The 14,070-nt window shown below is 43.8% G+C and overlaps 1 long non-coding RNA gene across 1 annotated transcript in view; it reads left to right on the top strand.

The window, feature by feature from the left end:
* The window catches only part of LOC123728709 (uncharacterized), an 81,475-nt gene extending 72,550 nt beyond the window's left edge, over positions 1-8,925 (top strand). The window contains exon 3 of the long non-coding RNA XR_006760349.2: positions 7,413-8,925. This is a non-coding gene — a long non-coding RNA (uncharacterized LOC123728709). The remainder of the gene's footprint in view (positions 1-7,412) is intronic.
* Positions 8,926-14,070: the final 5,145 nt, after the last annotated feature.

The following is a 14,070-nucleotide window of genomic DNA, read 5'->3' as shown; positions in this document are numbered from 1 at the left end:
TTAGTGTTATAGAACTGAACTTACTACATGGACTTTGGAGTCAAAGTTTATGCTGTGGTCATTGTTTTTACAATCCTCACAATCCTCAAGTCTGTCTAGCCCTATAGATCTGATTGGCTTTATTTTCCTCTGTTCTGATTTGGGCAGAGCAATCACAGACCACTGCCTGCACATTCTATAGTGATGAGATAGTGTTTTGGCATAGCCGTCCACTAGAACGCCCAAATACAATCAGTTTTTCTGGGAGGGAAATATGACAAGATTAATACTGCATTTTCCTTCCAAGTTAAATGCTATTACCCAGACTTATATTTTTTTACTGATCTTTGTTAGTTATTGTGGTATGAACAGTTTTACTTTTATTGATGTTGTTGGTGTTGGCGTTAACACAAGTTAGCTGATTACTGTTTCCTATCATCAGAGAGTTTGTCAGAAATTGTCCATTTGATAATCAGTTTGGGGAGGTGATGGAAACCTGCATAGTCTGTAGGGGATCTGTTCTCTTTTCCCCTCTTTCTTTCTCTCTTTCAGTTGTTCATATCCTGTCCCTCCCTGTTGAATGGCCAGGGAGTGAGTGTCTTGGTAGAGATGATCTCACCAGCAGGTTCAGAGGCGGGTCTCTCATCCAGATGTGAATCTGATGTCATCAGGGTTGATGCGGCTCACAAAGATGACATCATAATCTTGAGTGTTCCACAGAGAGCTGTGAGAGGCTGCTCCCCACACCCACTCTAATGCTTACTGCACCTCACAGAAATTCTTGTAACTAACCACACACACACACACACACACACTGTTGATACGCTGTAGGAGACAACGTTTTTACAGATCAGTTGTTGTTGTTGTTGCTCTGTGTGCAGCTTGGACTGAAGTCTGTCTGCCAAATAGTTCACTTCAGTCTTTCAAGATTTCTTTCAATGCGTGCCAAATACTAAGCTTTAAATCTTTTCTCACTCTGAAGGGTTCTTTGATATAGAGCACGCTTGTTGGAAATGCCAAGCCTTCACAGATCACGTCTCCCCTTTCCTGTGGGATACACTTTATGTGTGTGCGTGTGTGTGTTCATGTGTGGTTTTCTTTTACGACTCCTGTACAAGAGTGTAAGGGCTGATCCTGTTTCTCCACAGACAGTTGAAGCAGAAAAACAGAACAGGGACTTTGGGACTCAGCAGGGGACTCTTCCCGAGCTCAGCTCTGTTGAGTGTTCTGGAGAACTCATCCTGGTGCCTAGTCACAAAGCCCAGCTGTGTGGGCTGCTATGGTAACATTGCCATTCCTAGGCCATAAAACCTCTATTTAAAGAGCCCTAATGGAATTATCCCCAATTTGTGCTGATGTCTGGTGAGGAGAGAGAGAGTGGTTTGGCCAGTGTCAGTCAGCTTTTGTGTTTCCTGATATGACATGATTTCCTTCCTAATTGTTATTTTAGGCCACAGTCATTCTGGGTGGATGGATGAACTCGTCCTATAGATATATATATATGGCTGCTGCATCCATACCTCTTAAGATAATTCAGTCAGCTATACAGCTACAATTTATTCTACTCAGATCATTAACAAGATTATTGCTTTAACAAATAAGTTGCCAAATACTACAATAATGTCTAAATCTATTGGACAGTATGCTGCTAAGCTGCATACTGAGTGTTTTTTTTCTGGTTTCATATTCCACTACCCTTTCCCTATCCTACTCTGTTCTGTGTTGGGATCATATTGCCAGCTGATTTAGGCTAGCAGGCTGTATCAAACAGGGAGTGGCAGAGATTTTTTTTTATGTGTGTGTTCTCTCATCCCTAAAATAAGTCAAAGTAATCACAGAAAGCAGATGTGTTCCTGGGTGTGTTTTGTAGACTGGAGGAAAGTGGATGGTGTTTTAGCTCTCTGCATGTGTTGTACCATGTACACAGCACTGTGAGACTGACCTGCTGTCTGCTATAACTAACATAGCTCTCCTCTTCCCTGAGTCCTGTGGCCCAAATCTGTCCAATTTCTGTGTAGGAAGAGACCTACAAACACCAGGGAGGGAGGGAGGGAGGGAGATTGGGAATGAGAAGAAAAGAGGGAGAAGCAGAGGGTGATCAGGGAGTGAGTGATGAGGGAGGATGATAAAGTAGTAAGGTGGAGGAACAGGGCGGTGGAGGGGCTTGGCGGCTAAGACCGCTGGTCAGCGAGTGGCGCGGCAGGGACACAGATGGTCTGGAGTCTGGCCCATGTAATCCCTCTTAGCCCTGTTCTGATGAATGCCAAACTAAAGCCAGTCCTCTCTAAAGCGCTCTCTATGGGAATACTCTAATCACTGCAGCTCTATCTAATGCACTGCATGCAGCTGTTTGGCTGGGCTGATGACTGTTTGGGGATGGGGGTTTTCAGCCTATTCGAGAGCTCAGATTCGCTCAGAGATTTCATTTTGACCCTTGTAGGATTTCCTCTGGAAGGGTTTCGGATAATGTTGCTGTTTAGGTTTCTTTATCTCTTAATGGACAAACAACAGCCATCAGTAAGGAATCCACTTTGGTACCATCATGGAACTGACACTGCTCATCTCAGATGCCCCCCACATTCCATATAGCTCACTCACCTCCCATAGAACACACACACACACACCACACACACCACCTCCTCCACGAGTTCATGCTGGGAGCATGTTGTTTTGACATCAGGGATGTGGCTGTGTTCAGAGTATGAGCCACTCCCACAGCTGGTTAACTCTCTCACTTACATAGATCAAAGGCACATTGCAGAAGATTTCCTGCTGCAGAATTCACCAATTGGAAGGCTACAGTTAAATAAAACATCCCATATTATAATCCATACATATACATGTAAATATAACATTGTTTCCCTGCTGAAGAAAACTACATAGACCAGCCTAAATATCAAGCTGGTCCATGTTGGTTGGATGTTTTTCAAGCTGGTCTGACCAGCATGGTCTAGCTGGTTAGGCTGGTCGACTAGCTGGTGATGCTGGTATGCTGGTGACCAGTTTATGCTGGTATGCTGGTATGCTGGTGACCAAGCTGGTCCATGCTGGTCCATGCTGATCTGTCTAGCTGGCAAATCCATCCCCATCATTATCATATTCCCCAGCATGCTCTATTATGAGTTTTAGAATTGTTTGTTTCAATATCTGTGTTTTTTGCATGTACATTGATGAATTAATCAATGAGTGTATCTTATGCTCCACAAATCTAAACAAATTAAATCTGTTAGTTGGACTTATTGCACCCGTTACTGAAATGGTTATTCCAGTTGAGATGCTTAGGGTAGTCTCGTTTATTGATCTTTCTATCCCTGGCAGTCATTCTGAATGCAGGTTGCAGGAGAACAAAAGTTACATTTGTTGGATATCCACACTGACTGGATTCCAATAGGAATTAAACATCACTTTGCAAGCCAGCATAATGTGACTTGCAGGCCTGTATTAGGTAAAAACGAGTCTCCTTATGGTATATGAAGATTGGTCACCAGCAAAAACACAGCGAAGGTTGATCACGAGGAAAAACACAGCGAAGGTTGGTCACCAGCAAAAACACAGCGAAGGTTGGTGACCAGCAAAAACACAGCGATGGTTGGTCACCAGCAAAAACACAGCGATGGTTGGTGACCAGCAAAAACACAGCGAAGGTTGGTGACCAGCAAAAACACAGCGAAGGTTGGTGACCAGCAAAAACACAGCGAAGGTTGGTGACCAGCAAAAACACAGCGAAGGTTGATCACCAGCAAAAACACAGCGAAGGCTGGTCACCAGCAAAAACACAGCGAAGGTTGGTGACCAGCAAAAACACAGCGAAGGTTGGTGACCAGCAAAAACACAGCGAAGGTTGATCACCAGCAAAAACACAGCGAAGGTTGGTCATCAGCAAAAACACAGCGAAGGTTGATCACCAGCAAAAACACAGCGAAGGTTGGTGACCAGCAAAAACACAGCGAAGGTTGGTGACCAGCAAAAACATAGTGAAGGTTGGTCACCAGCAAAAACACAGCGAAGGTTGATCACCAGCAAAAACACAGCGAAGGTTGGTGACCAGCAAAAACACAGCGAAGGTTGGTGACCACCAAAAACACAGCGAAGGTTGGTGACCAGCAAAAACACAGCAAAGGTTGGTTACCAGCAAAAACACAGCGAAGGTTGATCACCAGCAAAAACACAGCGAAGGTTGGTGACCAGCAAAAACATAGTGAAGGTTGGTCACCAGCAAAAACACAGCGAAGGTTGGTGACCAGCAAAAACACAGCGAAGGATGATCACCAGCAAAAACACAGCGAAGGTTGATCACCAGCAAAAACACAGCGAAGGATGATCACCAGCAAAAACACAGCGAAGGTTGGTGACCAGCAAAAACACAGCGAAGGTTGGTGACCAGCAAAAACACAGCGAAGGTTGGTGACCAGCAAAAACACAGCGAAGGATGATCACCAGCAAAAACACAGCGAAGGTTGGTGACCAGCAAAAACACAGCGAAGGTTGGTGACCAGCAAAAACACAGCGAAGGATGATCACCAGCAAAAACACAGCGAAGGTTGGTGACCAGCAAAAACACAGCGAAGGTTGGTGACCAGCAAAAACACAGCGAAGGATGATCACCAGCAAAAACACAGCGAAGGTTGGTGACCAGCAAAAACACAGCGAAGGATGATCACCAGCAAAAACACAGCGAAGGTTGGTGACCAGCAAAAACACAGCGAAGGTTGGTGACCAGCAAAAACACAGCGAAGGTTGGTCACCAGCAAAAACACAGCGAAGGTTGGTCACCAGCAAAAACACAGCGAAGGTTGGTGACCAGCAAAAACACAGCGAAGGATGATCACCAGCAAAAACACAGTGAAGGTTGGTGACCAGCAAAAACACAGCGAAGGTTGGTGACCAGCAAAAACACAGCGAAGGATGATCACCAGCAAAAACATAGTGAAGGTTGGTGACCAGCAAAAACACAGCGAAGGTTGGTGACCAGCAAAAACACAGCGAAGGATGATCACCAGCAAAAACACAGCGAAGGTTGATCACCAGCAAAAACACAGCGAAGGTTGGTGACCAGCAAAAACACAGCGAAGGTTGGTGACCAGCAAAAACACAGCGAAGGTTGGTGACCAGCAAAAACACAGCGAAGGTTGGTCACCAGCAAAAACACAGCGAAGGTTGGTCACCAGCAAAAACACAGCGAAGGTTGGTCACCAGCAAAAACACAGCGAAGGTTGGTCACCAGCAAAAACACAGCGAAGGCTGGTCACCAGCAAAAACACAGCAAAGGTTAGTGACCAGCAAAAATGCAACAAAGGCAGGTCACCAGTGTCCAAAACACAGCCTATGCTGTTTTTTTACAGCAGGGTTATATTTTATTTGACCGTATCAACCTGGTTGTTTTAAGCAGGAAATGTTGTAGCTGACCTGGTGCCGGTTAACCTTGGCAGAGTATTGGAAGGCTAATTTGATTATACACCATACAGAGCCATTAGCTAGACAGGCCCGGTTTAGATTGCTCTCCAGGAACAATGCAATGTCTCCCACTAGCTGGGCTCATTAGTTAGAGCCATAGTTGTTTCTGCAACACATTGAATTCCTTCCCATACGCTGGTTTATGTTATCTAATTTCCTCAAGTGTGTGGGGAAAGAGGCCTGGTCAGTAAGTCAGTCAGTCAGTCGGCAGGCAGGCAGGCAGGCAGGCAGGCAGGCAGGCAGGCAGGCAGGCAGGCAGGCAGGCAGAGAGTGGTTGACACAGTGGGTGGTGCTCAGAGACCAGGCCAGTGTTATCAACCCACCATCACGTCACACTGTGTTCTCAGCTGCTTCTGATGTTGTTGGTTCATTATTTAATGAATCTGAGTCTATCCAGACAGTGCCATTAGGTATTGTAAATACAGTCATTGCTCTCTCCTCTTTCTGTCACACACCACATGTTTTTTCTCTTCTCGTGTGCTTATTAGATCAGTTCACGCAGTCTTCTAAATTGGGGTAATTCAATTAGTAGGGGGTGGACTGGCTTTGCTCGAGAAGTTCAACCTAAGAGTTGAAGATATCAAAGCCGCTCTATTACTAAAACAAGTAGGGCACATGCCTTCAACAAGGAAAATAGCCACAGACACATGATATGTGACAGTAGAGAGGCGACCGTCCTTGTGCTCACTGTTTTGGGTTCAATACATTTTATTTCACAGAGGGAAGTCATTGGAGATTAGCAGGTCCCTGATGCAGTGGGAGTCTTAGAGCTAACCTCTAAGTCCTGCGATTGCTGTTCAATCTGCAGTCTGTCGGCTGGCTGTGTGCGACACTAGAGTAGAGCAGAGAAGGCAGTAGATGGAGATGTTGCCTTGTCCCTCTCTCTCTCTCTTTCTCTCCATCTGTCTCTCTCTGTCATGCAGGCAGCTGTCAGTCAGCTCTCTGGCACCCTATGGGTAGCCCCTACGGCATTATGTCTCTGTGGTCTGAAATCCTATCGCACCAGAACATGCTTTAGAACATGACCACATGTGGACCATTGATCCTCTACAATCTCTCCACTAATCTACACAGCCTAGGAAATAATGTAGCCCTTAGTAGTTGGCCATGCAGCGACATGAGTGACGGGTTCTCAGTATATACTGTGAATAAGCATGTTGCCTGTTGCTCCTCTCTGAGGCAGGCCCCATGGCAAACTGAGGTTTACATTTAAGACTGAGCTGAGTTCAGTTCAATTCAGTTCAGTTGTGTTTTTCTCAAAGTCATTGGTCATAGAGAACACTAGAGATGGTGCCAAGGGAAATTGCTTGCTATGCACTGTACCCAGGCTGGCTGGGGCTGGGACTAATTTGTCCTTGGTGACAGAGGTTAGGATCATGTTGCTGAACCATTTACCAGTCATCTGAAACAGAGGTTGAAGTTTTAATGTATGCCCACAGCTGTTTGACATGGCACAAATTGCACGCGATACAGGAACTATACTATAGGGGGACACCGTCAATCTAGTGTCGGCCCCATAGATTGGCCATCTGTCTTAGAAAGCCTGCCTTCCCTGTGTCAATCGGAAATGTCAGAAGCCTTGTTTGGCCTAGGCACTGTTTGCTGAACAGAGGAGTCTCTAGGGAAGCTCAGATTTCCGGCTGTCTACAGCATGCTCAAACTCTCAAAGTTCATTTTAGCAATGGAATGTGTGTTCCCAAGCTCCAGATTCACTGGTTATATTGGAGAATATAGAAAACGTGGTTAGCTGTTGAAATAAACAGGATTTAAACCAATCATGTAGTAGCTTAGAGAAAACAGCCAACAGGAGAATAGCAGAGTGATATTTATTTATGGGAAACACAAGCAGTGTGTCGCCTAATAAAATGACCGTCATTGACATAAGAGAGTGGTGGCTAACAGAGTAACTTATTTTTCTTTCTATCCCCCCCTCTCTCCCTCCCTCTCTCCCTCCCTCTCTCCCTCCCTCTCTTCACCAGAAGGTGTGGCTGAGTAAGGAGGGGAGTACCAGCTGTCGCATCACCCCAGCCTCGTTCTCCAATGAGAGATCCATCGACAAGATGGAGCGCTTCTGAGGAACTCCCTTCATTCATTTCACTAATGTTCTCTAACCACATCCTGTCCAATACTTCTACCACATCACTGTTACCTCCTGTCTCTGTGGGTATTATCCTTCCCCTCCCATCTGAAGCTTTATCTTTCTCAATTGATTGTTTCCTCCCCAACCTTTATGAAAAATACATAAAAAAATACAATGCTGTAAAGCTAGAGTCCTTAGTTGTTACATCCATTTGCTGTACTTAAAAATATATAACCAATGATTCTTGAAGAATAGAACTTATACACTGAGTGTACAAAACATTAAGAACACCTTCATATTATTGAGTTGGTGATGGACCATTCTTGATACACACAGGAAACTGTTGAGAGTGAAAAATCTAGCAGCGTTGCAGTTTTTGAAACAAACCGGTGCGCCTGGCTCCTACTACCATACCCCGTTCAACGGCACTTAAATATTTTGTCTTGCCCATTTACTTCTCTGAATGGCACACACACAATCCATATCTCAATTGTCTCAAGGCTTAAAAATCATTTTTTAACCTGTCTCCTCCCCTTCAGTTACACTGATTGAAGTGGAAATAACAAGTAACATCAATAAGGGATCATAGCTTTCACCTGGTCAGTCTTTGTCATCGAAAGAGCAGGTGTTCCTAAAGTTTTGTACACTCGGTATAAATGCCCCATCAGAAACGCAAAAATAAGCTTGTTTTACTCCAACGTTTGTAAACAATGTAAATGTAAACAAACAGCATATAGCCTCAAAACAAGGTTAAAACTATAATTTTTATCATGGATGATCAGTCCTTGCACCTATTGCTTTGTCTGTGAATTTTTTGTGGTTACATTTCTGCAGGCCCACACTTTTAATCAAAGCAGAGGCGTGGTGACTGTTTTATTATTGTTTTAATTATATCTGAATCTATTATGTAGACAGTTTGAAATTGTGTGACTTTTTTTATGTGAAAGCTTATCCAAATAGTACTTTTTTTTATGTGAAAGCTTATCCAAATAGTACCTTTTTTTATGTGAAAGCTTATCCAAATAGTGCCTTTTTTTATGTGAAAGCTTATCCAAATAGTGCCTTTTTTTATGTGAAAGCTTATCCAAATAGTACCTTTTTTATGTGAAAGCTTATCCAAATAGTACCTTTTTTTATGTGAAAGCTTATCCAAATAGTACCTTTTTTTTATGTGAAAGCTTATCCAAATAGTACCTTTTTTTCCTCATCAATGCTTTCCGTCTCTGAACATTTTGAATGTTACATTCAGACTGGCAGAGCAGCATCTATTCTTTGGCAACTTTGTGCTTTGCTGATTCTCATTGCTTTTCTTCTCAAAATTGAATGCAATGAATAAAACCATTAAATACCTATGATATTAGAATTCAATTCCAATTCCCTATTCAACAGTTAATACAAGAGAGAAAATATAATTGCTTTTGTCCCTTCTCTGTTTCCTCTGGTCCTGAATAATGCTGCGTAAGGTCATGTGATCTGGATAATGCTGTGTAAGGTCACGTGATCTGGATAATATTGTATAAGGTCACGTGATCTGGATAATGTTGTGTAAGATCAAGTGATCTGGATAATGTTGTGTAAGATCAAGTGATCTGGATAATGTTGTGTAAGGTCACTTGATTGTTTACCTCATTTTCCCTTATCCAATTAAACACAGAGAAATCCAGACAGAGTCCGACTGCACCATCACACTGAATCGCAAGTTAGGAGTATTGATAACCAATTAGAGTGTGTGTGTGTGTGTTCGATTCATTAGACCCAGCCTACAGTATGTGTGTGTTTATCTCCTTATCTCCATCCTCCATGGCTCTCCTTTCTCTCTCTCTCTCTCTCTCTCTCTCTCTCTCTCTCTCTCTCTCTCTCTCTCTCTCTCTCTCTCTCTCTCTTTCTCTCTCTCTGCTTTCTCTCTTTCTCTCTCTCTGCTTTCTCTCTCTCTCTCTCTCTCTCTCTCTCTCTCTCTCTCTCTCTCTCTCTCTCTGCTTTCTGTCTCTCTCTCTCTCTCACCTCATAATCTCACCTGTATCCTCTCCCTCTGTGGCAGTCTGCTCAAGCCGTATTCTAACTGTGACCTGTGACTCTGTCTTGACACTATGTTGTTGACTCCCAGCTTCCCCTGGCTTGACCCCTCTCTACCTTGCCTTGTGCCAATACCATCTCATCATCACCCACTCAAGTCTATCTAAGTAACAACATTCATTCAGGCCTGCTTTTTACCCAGCACGCAGTGCGGTGTTAAATCCCAAATGTGAGCAGGAGCAGGGCAGGATCCTCTTAGCTGACAGAGAGACCTGATTAAACTCAAGGGCTTAAGCTCCAATATTGAGCCCAGTCTCCTACTGCTCTGCATGGGAATACAGTCTCAGAGAGAGAAGCTTCACTCAACACAGCAGGAGGCTATAGTCCTGTAAGGCTTAAAGCGTGCATATTAACCTATCAGGACCTCTTCCAGGGATAATGACGCTTGTTATTGATCTAACTTTATCTAATTACGATATATGGGCAGTGTTTTATCGAATTATAATATATGGGCAATGCTTTATCTGATTATAATATTTGGGGAGTGCTATTTAATGTTCATGGTACATTATTTATTGTTGTACTGATTAGAGGACTCTATATTTCTATGATATAAGTCGTTCCCAGGTATGGTTTTAATTTGACAGACAGACAGACAGACAGACAGACAGACAGACAGACAGGTGTAGTAAGCGGGGTCTTCTTGCTCCATGACTAATTGTTTAAGTGCCCCCTGAAGCCTTGTGAATGTTTTTCCTGGTCTCAGATGATTGGATAAAAGCCTTTAGCCCCCCCCCCCCCATCACCCCACCACCATTATCTTCTAAAGATCAGAGACACACTTAAAGTGAACATGTAGTCTAAGTAATTCCATTTTCTCCTGTCCATTACTGAGCTTGGTGGGGGGGTTGACCAACAGGATGAAATGGAGAGACCAACCAAGGTAAGTTCGTGATACATGATGTGATAACCCCACCAGCGCACATGCATGAATTTACACATTACACCCACACAAGTCTCACTTATGCTTCAATGTTCAGTCACAAGATGCTCTCCTCCCACACATACTCCTTATATAACTCCTCAGTCTAAAGATTTGGTTGTCCGTTGTTTTCTACACTACAGTATTTGTCCCTGATATATTGCGGTGCTCAGTATATCATTCCTAACTGTGTCCAGTCCCAAACATATCACCCTGATGAGTTCTCAGTGCCCTCTCTCTCCCAGTGTGAGTAGGAGGGGTGCAATGCAGTGTGTTGCCATGCCACCAAGCCCCAGGGCCTTCCTCACTGGAGCCTCTCTGGGGGGACAAAGGAAGAGGCCCTCTGATTGGAGGTGGCCAAAAGCAGTGGATTTATGTCCCCATGTGAATAAGACATGCACCACTAGATACCCACTCATTTAGGCCCCAATCCGCTACAGTTACATAACCTGTTCAATCCCCCATTGATTCAGGCCCTTCAGCCTTTGTCTATGTGTTGTGCTATTTATCCCAGTGCTGGTGTTTCCATGACAACAAGTCAGTGGGATATCATTGATTCACAGGCTGTTTATTGTAACTGTATGTTATTGTGCTGTAATGGAGGAATAGCCACCAGTGGTGCTCCTACATGGAAACAGCCCAGTGGCAACTCTCCTCACTGGACAGAGCTATCCATCACTAATGGACTCAACTCTCCTCACTGGACAGAGCTATCCATCACTAATGGACTCAACTCTCCTCACTGGACAGAGCTATCCATCACTAATGGACTCAACTCTCCTCACTGGACAGAGCTATCCATCACTAATGGAGAGAAAAGGGCACATTGCTGCTCGGTGTCGTGGCTACAGTATAGGAGTACACACTTCCCATCCACACACACACAAACACGCACACACACACTTGAAGATCCACACTAAATAGGACTGTCAACATAACCGCTCTCACATACAGTACATACAGCACATACAGTACTATGTATTTGTGACAAAACACTTTTATATAAGTAAAGCTATACAAGAGACTAGGGGCCATTTTTCAGCCCATCAGGTAGGACATCAACCTGTTGCAAATGTTAATAGTAACAGGCCTATATCCCTTCACCATGGAGAAACCCTTTGTAGTTCAGTAGTGTCTGACAGAGTGCATTGTTCAGTGTCCGGCTTTCATGCTTATTAGTCTCCCACAATCAGTGCCATCACAGACACAAAGCCATCCCACTGGCCACAGATGTCAATTCAACATCTATTCCACGTTGGCTCAATGTAATTTCCTTGAAATGACATGGAAACAACGTTGATTCAACCAGTGTGTGCCCAGTTTGATGTCGCCTGAGGGACAGCATTTCATTACCAGTCATTCTGTTAAAGGTCCTCACTGAAAGCCCCATCTGATTACATCAACATAGAACCATCTCTAATTGAGACAGAGGAGGCAGAGGAGAGCAAGTTGATGTTTATTGTCATGAATCTTGTCCTGGAGGCAGAACTGAGCAAGTTCCGCAAGATGGGCCAGCTGCAAAGTCAAAATTGGCTATATTGTAAAAATTCATGAAAACAAGCTTTTAGGTCTTAATTCAAGGTTGGGCATTAGGTTTGGCAGTATGGTTAGTGTTAGGTTTCAAATCAGATTTTGTGGCTGTGCCAGCACTCTACAGAGCTGCCTCCAGGCCAGGGAAAGATTCATGACAATAAATGTGTATGTGACCAATAACATTTGATTTGATTTAAAGGAGAGGATAAAGTGTATAACTTAAGCAGCTCATAGAGAGCTTACTGACTGGCCTACTGGGCATGCTTAGAGACCGCAAACGCACAGCAATATATTCTCAGTCACCCTTGGGAGTGATAGTTATGTTATATTCAGTCATATATTGTAGTTATAGTGTAAGAACTGTAAATGTATTGACAATCTTATTTTAATTTTGAGTGATGCAGTGATATTCCGTTCAGATTCCCTCTAGCTTGATGCCAAGAGGAGGCGGATGGAGCCAGAGAGAGAGAGAGAGAAAGACAGGAGCAGAGAGAGTGAAGTGGAGAGAGAAAAAAGGAGAGGAGTGATCAGAGTGGAGCGGCAACATGCATCCAGCCCACCCACTCTTCACTCAGCGGTGCACAGCGTGTGAAATCAGGCGTAGAATCTCTGCCCCCTCCACCTCTTGTCTCTGCTCTTCTCTCCTCTTCTTTCTCCTCCCCTTCACACACAGGCCACTTCCACAGCAACCAACAGAGCCAACTCGCACCAGTGGCCATGGTAACCACACTATGTGGGAAGGGTTTTCAGAGAAACTAGGCTGCGTTTACACAGGCAGCCCAATTCTGGTCTTTTTTCCACTAATTGGTCTTTTGACCAATCACATCAGATCTTTTCACATCAGATCTTTTTCAGAGCTGATCTGATGGTTAAAAGACCAATTAGGGAAAACAATATCAGAATTGGGCTGCATGTGTAAACGCAGCCTGAAAGCGCTGAGGCCTTTTACATTCTGTCTCTCTATCCCTCAGCACAACATACAAAATATCTTCACAATCAGCTGCTATGTAATAAAGGAGCTAAGATCTGATGAAAATCACACAAATAATTATATTGGTCATATTTTTGTGTGGGTGCACTCAATGACAATGCAGACTCTTAATTGGAACGTGCGCTGTATCTTTTTAAGCTGTAGAAGATGCAGCCAATGTGAACGCATGGTATCACTTAGGGGTGCTGAGGATTCCCTCCCAAAAACATTGAAAAAGGTTCCCCCTCACTCTGCACTGTTCGTACATTTACATTGTAGTCATTTAGCAGATGCTCTTATCCAGAGCGACGTATAGTTAGTGCAATCATCATAAGATAGCTAGGTGGGACAACCACACATCACAGGCATAGAAAGTAAATGTTTCCTCAATAACGTAGCTATCCGTAGAGTCAGTGCTAGAAGGGGGGTTGAGGTGAAGAGGAGGATTATTTAAGATACTGTTTGAAGAGATAGGGTTTCAGATGTTTTTATGAAGTTGGGCAGGGACTCTGCTGTACACAGATCTGATTCATTACATATGGGATGGGTCAGATTTATGCTGACTTTCCCACCTAATCCCAGCATTTCAATGCTCTGGCTGTCAGGTGCTCAACGTGACCACAAAAACACTGTTCTTTCTTCCTCTGTAATATGGATCCCTCATTCAGAGTCACCAAATATTCTCAGTGCCTCCACAGTTGGCTTAAAATGATGCCATTTATTATCCGTCCATACCATCTCTGTGTTCACCTTTCTCTCAACATTACCGTACTGGGGGGCGGACATCACCAACACTTCACTGGTTGCTGAGTGTGTGCTGAGAGGAAACGGTAGCGAAGCACAGGTTTCTCGTAACAGTTGAAATGTACAGGGATTTCATGGTGGGGGCGGTGTTAATAAAGCTGAGAAGATGTATTGTGTGACTTTGCTTGAGCTATCATTTGAATATATTCTGCTTAATCTAAGTCTATTGTGGGAAAACAAAGCTGGGAACGATTACCGCAAGTTTCCTGTGCTGGAAAATATGCGGAATATTGACAAGTCCTTTGTTCTTTCTCA

This window comes from Salmo salar, chromosome 18 (assembly GCF_965601325.2).
Source record: "Salmo salar chromosome 18, fSalSal1, whole genome shotgun sequence".
NCBI classification, from domain to species: Eukaryota; Metazoa; Chordata; class Actinopteri; order Salmoniformes; family Salmonidae; genus Salmo; species Salmo salar.
This window is presented reverse-complemented; position numbering and strand designations above follow the sequence as displayed.